The sequence below is a fragment of the Xiphophorus hellerii genome, chromosome 1 (genome assembly GCF_003331165.1).
Source record: "Xiphophorus hellerii strain 12219 chromosome 1, Xiphophorus_hellerii-4.1, whole genome shotgun sequence".
NCBI lineage: Eukaryota > Metazoa > Chordata > Actinopteri > Cyprinodontiformes > Poeciliidae > Xiphophorus > Xiphophorus hellerii.
Genome location: NC_045672.1, coordinates 30,759,398 through 30,776,012, shown reverse-complemented (window position 1 = coordinate 30,776,012; position 16,615 = coordinate 30,759,398). Strand labels below are relative to the sequence as shown.

Genomic DNA, 16,615 nt, shown 5'->3' with positions numbered 1-16,615 from the left:
TATATATATTGCTACTCTGGGTTCATCTGTAACAAATTAGAGCTGCCAGTAAAGTTTACCGGATATTAAATCAGATCAGATAAAGTCCTGATCAGATATCAAATATGGCAGATGAAAAATAATAACCTGCTGCGATAAAGAAACATGTTCAGCTGTTTATTGACACAGATTTCAGTGTAAAGTTACCACCATCTGTTAAAAGACAGGAAATCAATTTGGAGCACAAATCTCCATCTGTCAGGCTCTACAATATCGACTGAATGTAACCAAACATAAAACTGAATCTGTAACTGCAGCTCACTTGCTCCTAATTGCTAAATGATTTATTAACGTCTCAAATGAAAGCACAGTGGATAAAACTCAGGATCACAAAGAAATGCTTTACATCTCCTGCTTGGCGCACAGGTTTGATTGTTGCTGTAATTTATTACAGACCTGAGAAGCGGCATCTTAATCCCACACATTGATTGTGCAGAAAGCAGCCAGAGAGGCAAATAATTGAATGCCTTGATCTCTGAGGTGAAAGTGTTGTAAATATGCCTGCAGGGCAGAAGGAGGCGTTAATTTGCTTCCACACGTCATAAAGATTTATACACGAAAGAATGAAAAATAAAACAAGCAAGGAATGTCTCAGATTCCACAAAAACAGGCAAAATGTTGGATAAAGAAGCAGCCAGATTTATTATTCTCAGCCGTGTTTATTTCTCATTCACTGAAGCTGGAAGCTTAATCCTAATTTTCTGGCTCTGATCAAAGATCACATCAACATAATTCTCAGTTTTTGCTTCTATTAATAGAAACACACACAAAAAATCAAACATCATATGGAAACCTGGCTGTTTCTCTAACATTTATTTCAACTTATGTTTATTTCACAATAAACATAAGTCCACCTCTGCAGCCATTATCTAGTCAAGTGGTAGACGTTTGAATATTTCAAAATGAAATTAAAATACACGTGTGTAAAACATAAAAGTGTCAGTTTTGGTGAGGAAGAAATGACAACATTGCTCCACTTTGATTCCCACTTTAAACACACAGGTGTGCTGCGTGCAGGTGGGCAGCAGTTTGGAGATTGTTGCTCCGCAGTTTGAAGGAGGTTCGCCCTGATTGGCTGACAGCTGAGACTGAAAACACTGTTTAAAAATCTCTGAAAAGAATCAAAAAATCAGCTGATCCAAGTTTACTTAAGGACAAGTGAACGTAATTAGAAAGCAGCCATATTCAAACTAACTTATCAACAATATGATGGATTTAATCAGAATGTCCCTAATTCTGTTTAAAGTTCTGGGTTTTTCAGTTTAGTTTTATTTTCTTGTGTCTTTTTGTCTAATTCAATTAGTTTTAATTAGTTTTTCAGTTTTTCTTAATGTTGTGTAGTTTTTATTAATTATAGCAGTAGTTTTAGTTTTTTCATACGTTTGGTTAATTTTGAGGTACAGAATTAAAAATGATCATGTATTGTGATCATGTTTACATCAACTGGGTAACGAATAGGTAGGTATTCCCACCTACCTATTAAGGTTAAACTTTATTAATCCCATAGGGAAATTAAGGTTAATCTGTTGCTCAAACATACGCAACAAAACATAGAGTTTTCAAAAAGCATCATGATTCCCTTATTGCTGAACAACCAACTGACTGTCATTTTCTCTCACAACTTTTACCGTCGCCACATTGTGGATGGATTACCTTAATGCGCCGACAACTGACATAAACTCAGTTCAAAAGGCTAATAAATAGATTCATAAACGCAAAATCAAAGGATATTATATGATTTCAGGATGTTTTAGCTGCTTTTATCAACACACAATATAATTCCAGTTAATTACTGTTTTTATTTAAGCTTTTCTCAATTTCAGCTGTTGTCATTTCATTAGTTTTTGTTAAATATTATAACTTTGATCCAAAGAAGCTCTGAGTTCTTCAGCTTTTTCTTGTTCCAGAGAATCTCTGTAGTGAAGTCATGAAATGGTTTAAAGATCTAAGTCTGATTATGCCACATAAAATCCTGACACAAACCAGTAAAGTTTGTGCTTGTAACCCAACAAAATGCAAAAAATGTCCAGAATGAATATTTTTCCACCTCTGCAGCCATTATCTAGTCAAGTTAACTGTAAAAGGATCATTTCTAATTGCTGCCCTGGAACACAGACCCCAAATTACGCTCATCTTCCCTTTTCTATAATTTTCTTCAAAAGCCTCTCAGTGTGTTTTTTCCATTTGAAAATAGTTTTTTTTATCTTCTTTTCACCCCAAGATCTATTAAATATTCATTTGAGCTCCTGCTGTTATCAAGCAGAAGCATATTGCTCAGTAACAGCTTCTTAAACGTGGCGCTGGCTTTGTTCCTTCACCAGCGTGACGCCGATCGCAGAACAAAGCGCTGCAACACGCTGGCGGCAGGGTGAAGGTGAGAAGACGAGGTTTGGATCAGAACCCAGAGAACACGAAGAACTTCAGTCTCCAGAGTCAACAGTTGGACTTTTCAGAGTCACAAAACATTTCAGCTCGACTTTGAAGAGCCGATGATTAAACATTTGAATATTGTGCTTTGCATAAGACAACATGAAAGGAGAAAAGATTCTGTGACACTCTTTAAACTTTTTACATTGATAATAATCGCTTATGAAAAAATTGTGCAGCGTCACTCTGAAGTCTTTTCATGAATTTGCTTTGCTACAAAACTTTTTGAAAACAGTCCTATTGATGGAGAATGTAAAGTTCTGTTATGAAGACAGAATTTAATTATTGAAGTTATTATTCAGCCATGTTTGTCCTCTTGTGTTATACAATAAATATTAATTGATTCAGTAAAATTTGATGGTGGGTAAAAATGTTTAAAGTCGCATAACTTAAGCCAGAGATGATCACCTTGCTTTTCAAATATATAAATAATATTCTAACTACATCAAACACTGCTTTAATATAATAGCTTTTTCCCAGGTTTAACGTAAGAAATAGAACTGCTTTGTATTAACAACTGGATGCATATTTTTTAATAAAACGGCTGTAATTGCATTCGAACTGGAGCCTTTATGTTTAAATTAACCAGTTAATTAATTAGGAGATGAAATCTCATTTAAGTTACATTTCTATAGAGCCTGCTCATGAGACTGTCAGGTTGTTTGCTCATTATTCCATCCATGTGAGAGAATTCAGCTCCTTGTCATTATAAAAACAGGAAACGTCCATTAGAAGAATTCACCACTTAGGACATTTTACCTTTTTACTGCTTTTATTAATCAGTTGTGATCAACATATTTTTTGACAAAAAATCACTAAAAAGTCCTGATTTCTACAAAATAAAGACAATTACATGAAAATATTTAATTTAATATTTAATTTCTGAGTTTGAAAATTGTCATCTTTAGAAAATCAGCAAATTTTCAAAAGCTGAAAATTTCAATTTTTCTTTTTTTCCAGATGTGGTTTTTGCTTGAAAATTTCAGATTTTTCTTTGAGTTTTGAAAATTTCTCCTACTTTTTTTTCTATCTACTACGCCGTCATACTTATCCAACCCTTTCTGGCCGTCAGTCAGATGTGGAGAGCGACAGGTAAGAGCAGGTGTGGGCGTCGCCATGACAACAGGAGAAAATATTTCAGCCTGTGCGTCACTTTCTGGCTGGAGGAAAACCTAGACAAGTCTGAGGCTCTCACTTCCTCTGCCGCCTGTATAAACTCATCTGGGATCCGCTGGAGAAGACGGACGGCTTCGCATCAAAGCTGATTGGAAATTAGATCTGAACAGCAACACAGTGTTGATGTGTTGGGTGTGAAATTGGAGGGAAATGATTATGAACAGAATTGAAGGAACTCCAGTAAATACGTTTTTTTTTGTAGTGACTCTCATTTTCCTGACTGGAATCCGTATTGATGTTTGCAAAAGTGCAACGCTTCAAGCTGTGGGCCAGGAAGTTACTTAAACACTGAGCTAAATGGGTTTGTGGGTCAATCATAGGAGAAACGTGTGTGTATGAGAGTTGTGTATCGACCAATCACATTAATTATTCACACACCCCACCATGAAGAAGTATTTATTTCTCACAGGCTTGTTTCCTGCAGGGGTTGATTAGACTTTGACAGGCGGTGTGGGTAAAAAAATACCCAGATTCCTTGGGACCGGGTTTCTGGACTTTATGCACATTTAAAAGAGGTTTATCGTCAAAGTCAACAAGTTTTCTGCTTGGTTTCCCTGTAAAACTTTCAGCTGTTTTCAGAGAAATTAGTTTTGTTTAGTCAATTTGGCACCTTGCTAAACTATTCCTACTTTACATTTTACAATTCCCTAAATGTATGTAAATTTAAATTCTTTTTCTTACAAATGAATTAAAGAACAATTTTAATTCATGAATTTATGCTGAAAGTTAAACACACAGACAACCAAAAGGAGCCTTCTGTTAATCATTTAGAGGAACTTTCCACTTAACATGACTGTAAATGCAAAATATTATCATATCTGTACAATATAATTATCTTCCTATATGATGATGTTCAAAACTGTATTTTCCTAACACAATCAAGTAACTATTTTAACTTCAGTTGTTATAGAAATGCTTTATATATGAAATATGACTTCCTAATTTAACGCCTTGAAATTGGGCTTCTGTCTCTCTGTCATCCCAACATGGCTCCTCTATTAACAAGGTTTTTACCAGCGTCGCTCCTATAATGTGTCAGGATCTGTGTTTTCTGTGTTCATTTAGAGTTTTTTGTGTCCTTAAGTCTCTTCGTTGTCCTGTCCTCCCCTTGATTGTTCCCAGGTGTGTCTCGTCTCTGTGATTACCCTCCTGTGTATTTAACTCCACCTGTGTTCCTTGTTCCTCGTCGGGTCCTCGTCAATGTTAGCTTCTGTGTTGTCAGTGTTTCCTCGTGCCTGCTGTTTGTTGTTTGGACAAGTTATTTTCATTAAATCCTCATATTTTTCATCATTCCTGGGTCCGCTGCCTCTGCCTCACCACCTCACCCGCACCACTTCTTGACATAATGAGCTCAGCTGATACGCAGTTCCATCAGGTGTCTGCTAATTGCTGCTGTCTAGTCTGAAGGAGCTGAGTGGGGGATGAGCTATGTCTGGAAGGCGGGGCTAGGTCCACCCAGGCGTTTTGAATAGTTGCCATGGAGATTAAATGATTTATAAATGAGGGAATCACATTATAACATGATGTAAAGCTCAACAAAAGTCAATTTTACGTCATACTGCCCCTCTTGGAGTCACATTCATATTTCACAAATAAATGGAGAAATGATGTAAAACAGAGTTATATTTTTGCGCTTAAAATACTTCAGTAAATGTTGTGATTTCTTGTCATATTTCAGGATACTTAGAAAATCAGATTTAATTTTTGTTTCATTTCATTTTGACTGAAAACATCCCACTTGATGCTGAATGAATGTGACTGAGTCTGGAAGCAGTGACACCAGAAAATGACCTGAGGAAGAAATGAAACCTACGCTTGTTTTATATTCACTGCACACTTCTTCTTCTTCCTTGTCTTCTTCTTCATCTTCTTGGCAGGTATCCTTTATTATCTGGTGAAGCGATTGTCAGCAGCATCACGGCTCCTCCTCTCTGTCATCCCAACCTGGCAGGAGGCAGATGGCTGCTCATCCTGATCCTGCTTCCCCTGAAGATTTCCTGCTGTAAAACCGATTGGTTCCTCTCCACCCTTCTGCCCTGCACTTCCTGACGGAGGATTAAATGCAACTCACTTGCTTCCTCACTAAGAGGGTAAAGCAGTGAACTGCTTGAACTAATATTTATTTTTACACAGCATTATTTTTCAGGTCTAAGGTTATAAAATAACACATTTGAGTGCTGCTAGAGGAAATGCAAGTGGTCAAGTCATTAACACAAAATGTTACAAAGTGTTTTTCTTTAGTTTCTAGTCCAAATATGGTAGTACACCTGACATAAGATAAAACTAACCTGAAAGTAAATTTCCAGCAAGATATGAGGTTGTTATAAGAGTAAAATCTGTTGCAGGTAAGATACTAACACCTCATAACTTTTCCACAGTACCTCCTTCAAAACATCCATCTATACATTTTACTTCAGATTCACAGCAGCAGGTGAACAAAGTCAAACTGATTCTTTTTAAATGTATTTTCTAATAAAATACTATTTCTTTGTCTTGGGGTCAGTTTAGGTTTCCTCATCATGTGATTTATCTTTAGATTTTAATATTTAAAAACACAAACTGGATGCACCAGAATTTATTATTGATTTTTTTTTTCTTCCATTTTTTAAACATTTTTGCAGAGGATTAAAACAAATCATACCTAAATATTTGGTTTCCGTACTGTAATGCTGCTGCTTCAGCACTGAGCAGGAGGCAAATCGTGTTCATTTCTATAATTTAAGACCATTTGTTTTATTAAAGACTCACATTGTGATTTTGCGAGTAGACAGAGTGTATATGTTTTGTATTGCTTATTAAAATAAGCTTAATGGCTGTTTGTTCTCAGCGGTAAACCCACATGATGAATCTTCCTTCCCTGCGCGATGTCTCAGAAGACTTCCTGGATCTGGATCCTCTCATTCACACGCCTTCGCTGATTTTTGATCTATTTTCTTCCTGCCTCCCTGAACTCTGCTGCTGCCTCTGGTGCTTCTTCACATCTGATTTTTATTCATTCATTTTGTCCACAGAAGAACCTGATGGAGCTTCCCAAAGCCCTGCTACCGCCTGAAGAGAAACCGCTGATGTTCGACCAGTTTATGAGGAGATTCTGGTGGTAAACAGATTAAAATGTTTAATTACCTTCACTGGAAGTTTGACATCTGTGACAAAATAAATGAATGGGACTGTCATGAAGATGGAGCAATAATTTTTCATTTAACTTCTACAGACTAACCCTATAAAAAACATTTATGTTCTGCCATACACCACGAGAAACTATCTACAGTTTATTCTATAAACATATTAAATATTAAATAGGTTTTAGAGAATCTGATGGTAAGTTTCTATCTGTCATATTAAAAAAATAATTGTCTGTTTGTAGCTAAATAGACACAGAATAAAGGAAAATGTTAATGAATTGTTGATGTATATTAAGAAGAAAAGAAGTAAAAGCAGCTTCAAACTACTGTAAAAAAATGTTTGCAATTTATTCTCTGTAAAGGTTCAATAATTTCCACTTTAAGTTGATAATTTGAATAGAATTAGCATAACAGCGCTAAAAATAGGTAAGTTTTGCTAAGCTATACAGGCTAATTGTAACAATGACTCTACAGTAGAGAAATCATTTGGTTAAATAAATAGTTTTGTTATCTCAGTTTTGTCTCGTTGTTCACTGTGATCTAAAACTGCGTTGCATTTAGATGAAAATGCTATTTTAGTGTGCCGCCCTTTCACAGTTTTCAAGATGTACAAGCTGCTATTTATTTCTACTTATTAATTTCAGGGATTTCTCCTGTTGCGTTGGACTAGAATCTCATCCTCCATTAAATGAATGAGCCGTGATTTGAAGTGGCTCCTGAAGAAAAGGAGAAGCCCCGGGGTGGGAGGGAGAGACGGCATTATGAAGAGTGCAGATGGATTAAAGTCACACTTAGAGAGATTGGTGAGCTCTATTAGAAACACCTGCAGGCCAAGCTTTGGCATTAGAACCTGCAGAATGTGCTGCAGTGTGGAAAAGATCACAGGCTTTGACATGAAGGGGTTACAGGCTGATGGAAGGAAACATTTTTTAGCAGGTTCATCTCAACATGACATCTGGTTGTGTCAAACTGCCCCGGGTGGTGCAGTTTCTCACCAGCGTCAGGAAACAATGAAGGTCAGAACGCTGGACTGTTAAATAAGAGACTTAATACACAAAAACATCTTATTAAATGCTAAATATGACAAAACTAAGCTAAGATGAACTTTTCAGCAATAGGAGCTTATTTTAATTCAGTAATTTCAGTTCCACTGCCGATTATTTCACTTATAATATGGAAAAAATGTCTTGTTATAACTAGAACCTTTTCCTCAATATTAAGGAATTATTGACTTAAAAAAAGATCCTATATATTGCTGAACAATAACTTGTGAGTTAGTTTTATCTTATTGGAACTAGACAAAAAATATACTTGGTAAGATTGAATGTTTTTGCTAATATTGAGATGATACCAGTTTTGGATACACATAAATTATTAAATATTACCAATAGCTGCAGATATTTATAATGAAAGAACAAACAAACTGGGATCTAGAAATAAATAAACAGGGTAAATTGGTGCTGAAAACTTCTGTAGCTGTTTAACACAAAGCACAAAATGCTGTAGAGCTCACAAACCCAAGCATGTGGGGCACCGCAAGGCTCAATCCTGGGACCCTTCCTACTCAAAATCTATATAATCTATATAATCCACTAGCTCAGGTTGTATCAGGAAATAAGATTAGCTACAATAACCACACTCTACATGATGATGCCACCAGGTGACTCTGAACCCATCCAGTCACTGATCAGATGAGTAGAATAAATCAGTGTGTGGGTGAACTGGAACTTTCTCCAGCTCAACAGAAACAAAACTGAAGTTATTATCTTTGGATTTAAAGTTATAGATCTAGAGTTATAGATCTAGAGTTATAGATCTAGAGTTATAGATCCAGAGTCAAAGCACAGCCTCAGTTATTACAACTGGAAACTAGAGATCAGGCTGAAATCTGTGTCTCAACATTCTGAGCCACATGAAGACGGTTACAAAGTCGGCCTTCTATCACCTGAAGAACATTTCCAGGATTAAAGGACTCGGCAAAATCTAGAGAAACTCAACCATACGTTTATCTTTAGTCGCATTGATTACCATTACTGTCTCCACAGGTCTGCCTTGATTGATTGACTGATTGATTGATTGATTGATTGATTGATTGACAAATAATTAAACTTCTACCATCAGGACTGACAGCTGGCATCAGATGCTTGTGCATCCCAGATGAGTCCCAGATTAAATTGGTAAATAAATGATCTTTCTATTTCCTCTGTATGGCAATTAGCAGGTTGAAAACTAATAAATTTAATGGTTTTTTAAAATGATTAAAGGATGTTTAAACAGGTTTGGTTGTACTTGTTTTTGAGGGTTTGTGTGTAAATGTGACAGACCTGGCACTTCTTTAGTGCAGTTGCCTGATTACATGTTTAAGATTTTTTACCATAAAATGTACATTTTTCTTTTTCTTAAGGTTTTGAAACATTTTAGAGAGGAGAGAGTCAGACTGGTTCTTAATATTGATGTTGGGATCTGAATGACGTCATGCCTGCAGTTTTTTAATGCTGAGAGAGATATGCACATTTTGTAATTTTTTATTTATTTAACCAACTCAGCTGCATTTTCCTCTGGTCTGGAGTAGTTTTTATAACCACATGGTCTATATGTTGAAACTTTACCCCTACTGTGTAGTGTTTCATTCTTTATTCTTATTCTATATTTTTTTTTTATTGTCTATTTGTCGTTATTTCCTGTGTCTTTGCCGTTGTTGCACAGAAACTTCCCCATTGTGGGATAATGAAGGATATTTCTATTCTATTCTGAGTGGTTTGCTGTTGCATTACTGTATATGCATAAAATATAAGCTACCATCTCTGAGTTATATGTTTCCTTTTATCTCTGATTAAAGTAGTAAAGGGCTTTTTAAAAAACAGACCCATCATCCTTTGTGTTTTACCGTAGCTTCTGTAATGTAGATGGACTCATCGGAAAAATGTCTATGCATGTAATATCTGACTCAGCATGAAGTTTTGCTTTTACTGCTAATCAGAAATGATGGAAGAAAAACACTTAGTGAGATGGACGTCCATCGTGACATCAGGAGGATGCGAAGGTCGTCCTGGAAGAGGAGCGGCTGCGGATGAAGACGGGGAAGTCATTTATCCACGTCTCTTTTGTTGCGGCTTGGATTGTCCCCAATGTTGGCTTCTTTCATATTATTTTTTGTCACTGTCCAACTCCTCTTCTTCCTGATGCGCTGTCAGTGGGAACAGTAGTCATCTTGTAATTTGAGGTCAGTGCTTCAGTCCTCAGCTCCTTCGTTGGGTCAGCGTGTCCTCAGGCAGGACATGTTGCCCTTAACAACGTGTTCAGCTAAGCGACTGTGCAGAAAAGCTTCAGTTATTCGTATTACAAGGTTCTGAAATCATAAAATAAAAGCTTAACAATATAAAAACACAAAGGTATTATGTAGTGTTTAAACATTTTAGCCAAAATGTTAAATATACATGTAAAATGTTGCATAAGATTGAGGCTTTATAAAAGTTAGAAAATAATATTTATTTCAGCTTTGTTGGAATCTTGCAGCAGATTTTCTGTCTGGCATATTAAAAAATTACATTTTTTATAATTTTCATAAATTCCAATTTATGTCTATTCCTTTTCATCATGCTTGTATTATTAGTCTTGATGCATAATCGTATTAAACTACTTTCAAACAGCCTGACATATATATTTTTTCCTCTCCAATTTTAAGGTTTTAAATAAATAAACACGCCTCGGTGAAATATTCTGAAAGTCCACATTCTGGAAGTTCAGCAATGTGTTGAGAAAATTATTTCTGAATTATTTATAAGAGATGAAGCGCTAAAGGACCGGAGGACGTCGTTATCCCACTGCGAGAGTGAGAAACAAACAAAATAAGCCTCATTATTTTAGACAAAGCTTTTGGATTTTAGTATCAAACAGAACCAAATAAAAATATCTCTCTAGTTTATATAACCTTTTTAACCAGTTTAACACACAAATCAATTTCTAATTAAATTGCAAATAATAAATATGCCTTCTGAACGGTGAAGCTGCAGTGGATGACTGTAGTGTGGATTATATTTAAAGTAGGTTTGTTTGGATCTAAAACACTGCTTTATTGTCAGTGTTACTGTTGCTAAACAGAATGTAATTTTTTGTACAAAAATACAAAATTTTACTAAGTATTTTTGTCTAGTTTCTAGAGCAAATATCTCAGTACACTTGAAATAAGATAAAACTAATTAATAAGGAACTTTTCAGCAAGATATCAGAGCTTGTACTAATCCCATTGGCAGATTATTTTACTTATAACAAGACATTTTCCCAGGTTTTAGCTGAAATAATGTACCAGTGGAACTAGTTCATTTCATCAATATTAAGGAATTATTTACTTAAAGCAAACTGACATATCTTGCTGAAAGTTACTTATTAGTTTATGTCTTATTTCAAGTATACTGAGATATTTGCTCTAGAAACTAGACACAAATACTCAGTAAAATTTTGTGTTTTTGCAGTGCAAATAATTTTATGTCAGCTGAAACTTGGATAAATAATCTTATGCACAGACCCAGATCGGCTCGGGGATGAATAAAGCTACATTAAGCTTCTGGAACAGCCACTGCCAAAGTTCTGTTAAATATTTATGGAGCGTAAAAGCAAAGCTAACAATTTAAATGAGCCGATCATAAAAAGAACCGTGGTCAAATATCCAGGTCATGTCGACAAACACTGAGCTTTCTTACATTACTGCATGTGTAGGATTAATTTTAACAATAAACTAAAAATTGTGAGTAAAATTTGGATTTAACTGAAGTTTTATTAGCCCGAAAATGAACTATTCAGATAAAAATAAAAGCCAAATTGATTGGTATCCATGCCAATAATTTCTTTATATGTCACAGTGATCTGTTCTAATATCTGCATTTTAAATATTTTATGCTTTTAATGTTGTAACTAAATTGACTCTGACCCAGCAGCCAGTCAGTCTATTCACTTTTATCTCTTCCTCATTCATTCTGCCGTTTTCACACTCTTGTGATGGGGTGTGTGTGTGGGGGGTGGGCGTGTGTGTGTGTGTGTGTGGGCGTGCGCATGTGTACACAGATCCTCTATGTGACTGATAGGAGCAATCAGCAGTGTCCTCTGTCTCCTGCAGAGCGTCCATGCTGGCGGTGCAGATTGTGGACACTGATCAGAGGACAGAACAGAGGACGATGCGGACAAAGGAAACGAGGATTCAACACCTCTGGATGCCTGTTGGGACCAGAAGATGCTGAGAATGTGCTTGTGTTTTTGCACTGTGGGTTATTGTCACTAAATAGGAACTATAGGACCCAAATACAGAAATCAAGTCAATAAAGCAACAAGGGGTGTGATGATTACCTGATGATGACCTGCAATCTAGAAAAATCACTTCAGGGACATTTTAGTGTTTATTTCAGTGATTTGACTCAATATTTTAAATTTGTTTACAGTAAAAATGTTCAGGCTATTTTTAGGGTGTTTTCACACCTGACAGTCCGGTAGACTCGGCTCAATTGGGAACCAAAATTGCAAAACTTGTTCCATTTCCAGCTGGTTTAATTCACTTTCACACTGTTTGAAAAACCTGTTCCCCTGCTCACCTATGGTGGCGTTGCACCAAGAACCACTGAAGAAAACAACAAATAAAAACCTCTGAGGAAGACACTGAGCGCAACTTCCCTCTTCACAAAACGTAAACACAAATGGAATGGCATCAGATTTTAGCGGTTGTAGGATTTCTCTTTCGTCTTTTGTAAAAGCGTATGAGCCATTTCTCCAGGTATATACACACACAGGTTTGCTTTGGTTGTGTTTACCCAGAATGCCTTCCTCTCTAATTCACTTCCTGCTTTTGGAGCAGTCTACGGTCCACTTGGTGTTCACATATGCATTCGAACCGCACCAGAGTTCACTTCAGCCGAACCGAGACCGAGGTTTGTGGGCGGACCAGAGTTAACTTTTTTGGTCAGAGTTTGATTCTGCATTCACACCTCTGCAAACAAACCGGACTTTCTAAGCAAGCGAACTGGAGTTTCACTAAAGTGGACTAAACAGGACTGGTGTGAATGCAAGGTACATCAAAGTTTTATCCCTGACTTTATCTTCTACCTTCAGTTTTCTCTCTTCTCGTCCTCGGATGATACTGGTCATGTCTCTAGTTGTTGCTATCTGCCTCTCAATCAGTCAAGTCACTCTAATCCCTCTAAGCTTTCCTGGCATTCAAGTAATCCCCTGGTTCCTTACATTTTCTCCCTCTAAGGAATTTAATTTAAATTGACTTAGAGCACTTTTTGTGTGATATCTTCCACCAAGTACTACGACCACATGGACACAAAGTGCACATGTCTGGGATGATTCTTGGCTTTGTGATTTACCGGAGGTTTGAGGCTGGGTGGGGGATTAAGGCCGACCCGCTGCTGTTGCTAACACCCCTCTGAGCCGCCATGGTGGACAGGCATTAGGCTCAGATAGTGACAAGGTGTAAAGTGGGAGACGGGCCAAGGACTGTTCAACTACAGCCGATGGAGCGGCTGTCACTTACTCCTGATTAATTGGCCAAGGCAGCTTAAAAGGGGTTCCTCTTTGTAGACATGTTGCACAATCATACCTCAAACATAAAGAGTGAGAAAACAAGTGAAAATGGACAGAAATGTCTGATGCAAAAGTGGTGATTTGCTTATGGCTATTTGGTTTAGAAACATCTCTATGGTAACTGCTCCCCAAATCTCCAAACTTAAAGTGATGAACCGGAAAGCGAGTTTCATATTGTACTTTGAACCAGTTTTTTCTCATCAAGCATTTGATGACGTATAAAAGATAATAGGTGACTCCTTGAGGAGAAACTGCAGAACAAATTGCTGAGGGTGCAGCAATTTACTAACATTCAGCATGTGGATGCAGTTTGCTGCAGAGCTGACCAACAGGAAGCAGCGGCTGTCCCTGGGATAACAGGGCGCAGTATTTACGGCTGTGACTACACCTGCTGCATGCCAGAGACTCCTGTTTTAGTTCTTAATCATCTTCATGTGTCTGAGTAAAGGTGGAGATATTAGCATCTAGCATCCAGCAGTGCTGCTAGGTGTTTATTAACTTCAGGTGTTGTGATTTGAGTTTCTCTGTGTGTTTATTTTGAGTTTCCTGTGTTGTCCTGTCTTCCCCTTGATTACTCCCAGGTGTTTCTCGTTCCCTAATTACCTCCTGTGTATTTAGTCTCACCTGTGTCTCTGTGTTTTGTCGGGTCCTCATCGCGTCATTTCTGTTTACCTGTTTGTTTGCCAAGTATAATTTCTGTTGCTACCGGTGTGAGCCCTGGCTTCTGCTCAGCCGTGCCGCCAGAACTTTGTGGACTGTTTTGAACATGATTTATTATTAAAATTACCATCTTCACTTCAACCTGGGTCTACAGCGTCTGCCTCACCACCTTCATCACCGCACCTCATGACATCAGGTTGAGTTTGGACCATTAGATTAAAGGTCAAGGTTATGAAGAAAGTGTGCATCAACCAAACAGCCAGCAAAAAATAAATAAAAGAGCGGCAGCCGCCACAGCGAGCTTCTGAGGATGAGGCAGGAGGAAGAGGATGAGGATGAAGGCCCAGAGGAGGAGGGCAGGCAGAGCCAGGTTGACCATGACTCCCTGGAGAAAGATCTCGGCTCCTGCAACGAGAGTCTGGTCGACGACAATGTCGTCTTCAATGAAAGCAAGCGGCTTCTTTTCTTCAAGAAGAAAGGCAGCAGATACTGGTCAAAGGATGCATTCAGCAGATCATAAAGAAGTCACCTTACTGAATGTGTATAGACCACCTGGAAATAATAAACAGCTTATTAGGAAAATTTTTGACATAATTGTGTAACCAGGATAATTTTTCTATACTAGATTTAGTTATTTTATTTTTTATTTTGTTAGATTTAATTTATTTTTATTTAAAAGTTTAATTAAAATCCCCCTTTCTTTAATTCCTTTAACACCAACCAGGCGAGAACAACCTTGTTCTCGCGCGGGTTTGACGTCATGTGACAGCTGCACGTCAGCGTCCTAAATTGACAGCTACGGCTTATATGGCTGCTAATCACACCTTAGGTAGGAAACGCTGTCGGACCCTGACGTACAGGTAGGCTTCTGGTCTGTTCCCAGATATCTATTGTATATCCTTCAGTCGTGTACCTCTGTTAACTTGCAGACAGGTGATTAATCAACCGAACGTTGTAAAGATCACGGTTGGTCAAGAGGGAACTGGTGAGTGTTTGCTCGGGAGCTAGCATGCTAGCACTAGTCTCCCCAGCCTGTTGTAATTATACACCGATCTAAAGCACATTCAAATTGAAATGCTTACTGAAACTATTGTTGTGTAAAAATACTGTTTTGCATAAGTTGCATTTAATTATTATGTAAACTCCTGCAATTATAAGAAAATACATGTAAATTGATTATTTAGGCCTGTTTACCCAGGCCAGGTGTATTGCAGATCCCCCGCTCAAGGAGTGGCTGAAGGGTCTGGAATACAGCAAGGATTGTCTGGCTTCATGCTGACCAGACTGGCGAGCTAACCGTTTAAGCGGATCCGGAAATACAACACCTATTATCTGAGGAAACTCTTCCGAACTGGTTGGAGATTCAGCTCAACAAGTTTTCATTGAAGGAACTGGATTATTATTATTATTTTGTTTTTTCCCTTTTCATCATCAACAAAGACTGGTTGACTGCCTTGGTATAAGGAACTCTTTTGGACTCTAAATTGTGGACTAACTTGTATATATTGTAAATATTAATACAACTCACCAATTTTTGCACCACCTAGCTGTCTCTGTGTTTTTACAAATTGCCACCTCCTCCAGCTGACGAATCTAGTTTTAAATGGATCACTTGGATTGATTTTAATTTGGATTATTTCAAATCCTACTAATCCTAGAATGCAACACAGGTTACAATTGCAACAGAAGTATCTGGGATATTGATATGCGGGGGAGACTGGAACGTTCACTTAAATCCTTTTCTGGACTCAACCAGCAAAATTACAAAGGCTCAGACAGAATCAATATACATTAAAAGAATGCTTAAAGAATTAGGGTTGGTGGATGTATGGAGGAACTTGCACCCTCAGGATAAAAAATACACTTTTTCTTACTCTCATCAGATGCATCCAAGATTAGACTATTTCTTTATACAAAATGTTGATAAACATAGAATAATAAATTGCAACATAGAGGTGAGAGATATCTGATCATGCGGGGGTGTATATAACACTCCACCTGGATAATGATCACAAAGAAACCCTGTGGAGGCTTAATAATAGTTTACTAAATGATACTAAATTTGACAGCTTCGTAGAAAAAGAATTCAAAGACTATATGGACCATAACACAGAGGACATCTCTCCCTGTATTTTATGGGACGCAGCAAAGACTGTTCTGAGAGGGAAGTTAATTATGTGGTCCGCCTATAAGAAAAAAAAAAGAAATGCTTAAAAGACCTTACTATAAAATTAAAATCTCTAGAAATGGAAAGGGATGTCAAGTCCATTTGCAGCAGTTATTTTAAGCCAACTATTTGTAGCTAGCATGCTCTCATCATTACCAATATATTTTCTGAAAAACTCATCTGTCATAGTACTGACTTGGCTGCCAGTGTCCAGTAAACAATGAGCTGACCTGCCATTAAGTTTTAGATCAACCACTGGACATTTTCCTATGGCACGCTCAATGATTTGTTCTGGTGTGATCTCTAGTGGAGATGAGTCTATGACATGACCCTGCATTACCCGACTCACTGCATCCAGGGTCTCTCGTTTCCCGACTGACCGGAAACAGGGGACTCAGAGTTTTTGTGTCTTTTCTGAGGACACTGTTTGGCAACATGACCAGCAGTTTGG

At 37.4% G+C, this 16,615-nt stretch overlaps 3 long non-coding RNA genes across 3 annotated transcripts in view; 2 read left to right on the top strand and 1 right to left on the bottom strand.

Annotated features, from left to right (window-relative positions):
• Positions 1 to 10,615, top strand: part of LOC116718334 (uncharacterized) — a 27,507-nt gene extending 16,892 nt beyond the window's left edge. Inside the window, exon 3 of the long non-coding RNA XR_004338916.1 lies at positions 10,598 to 10,615. This is a non-coding gene — a long non-coding RNA (uncharacterized LOC116718334). The remainder of the gene's footprint in view (positions 1 to 10,597) is intronic.
• On the bottom strand, positions 4,618 to 16,615 carry LOC116718340 (uncharacterized). The gene is made up of 3 exons (XR_004338918.1): positions 16,605 to 16,615; positions 11,452 to 11,455; positions 4,618 to 4,667 (listed from the first exon to the last, which is right to left on the bottom strand). It is a non-coding gene; the product is annotated as an uncharacterized LOC116718340 (long non-coding RNA).
• LOC116718327 (uncharacterized) lies at positions 14,763 to 15,539 on the top strand. Its single transcript, XR_004338915.1, has 3 exons — positions 14,763 to 14,857; positions 14,927 to 14,982; positions 15,196 to 15,539. It is a non-coding gene; the product is annotated as an uncharacterized LOC116718327 (long non-coding RNA).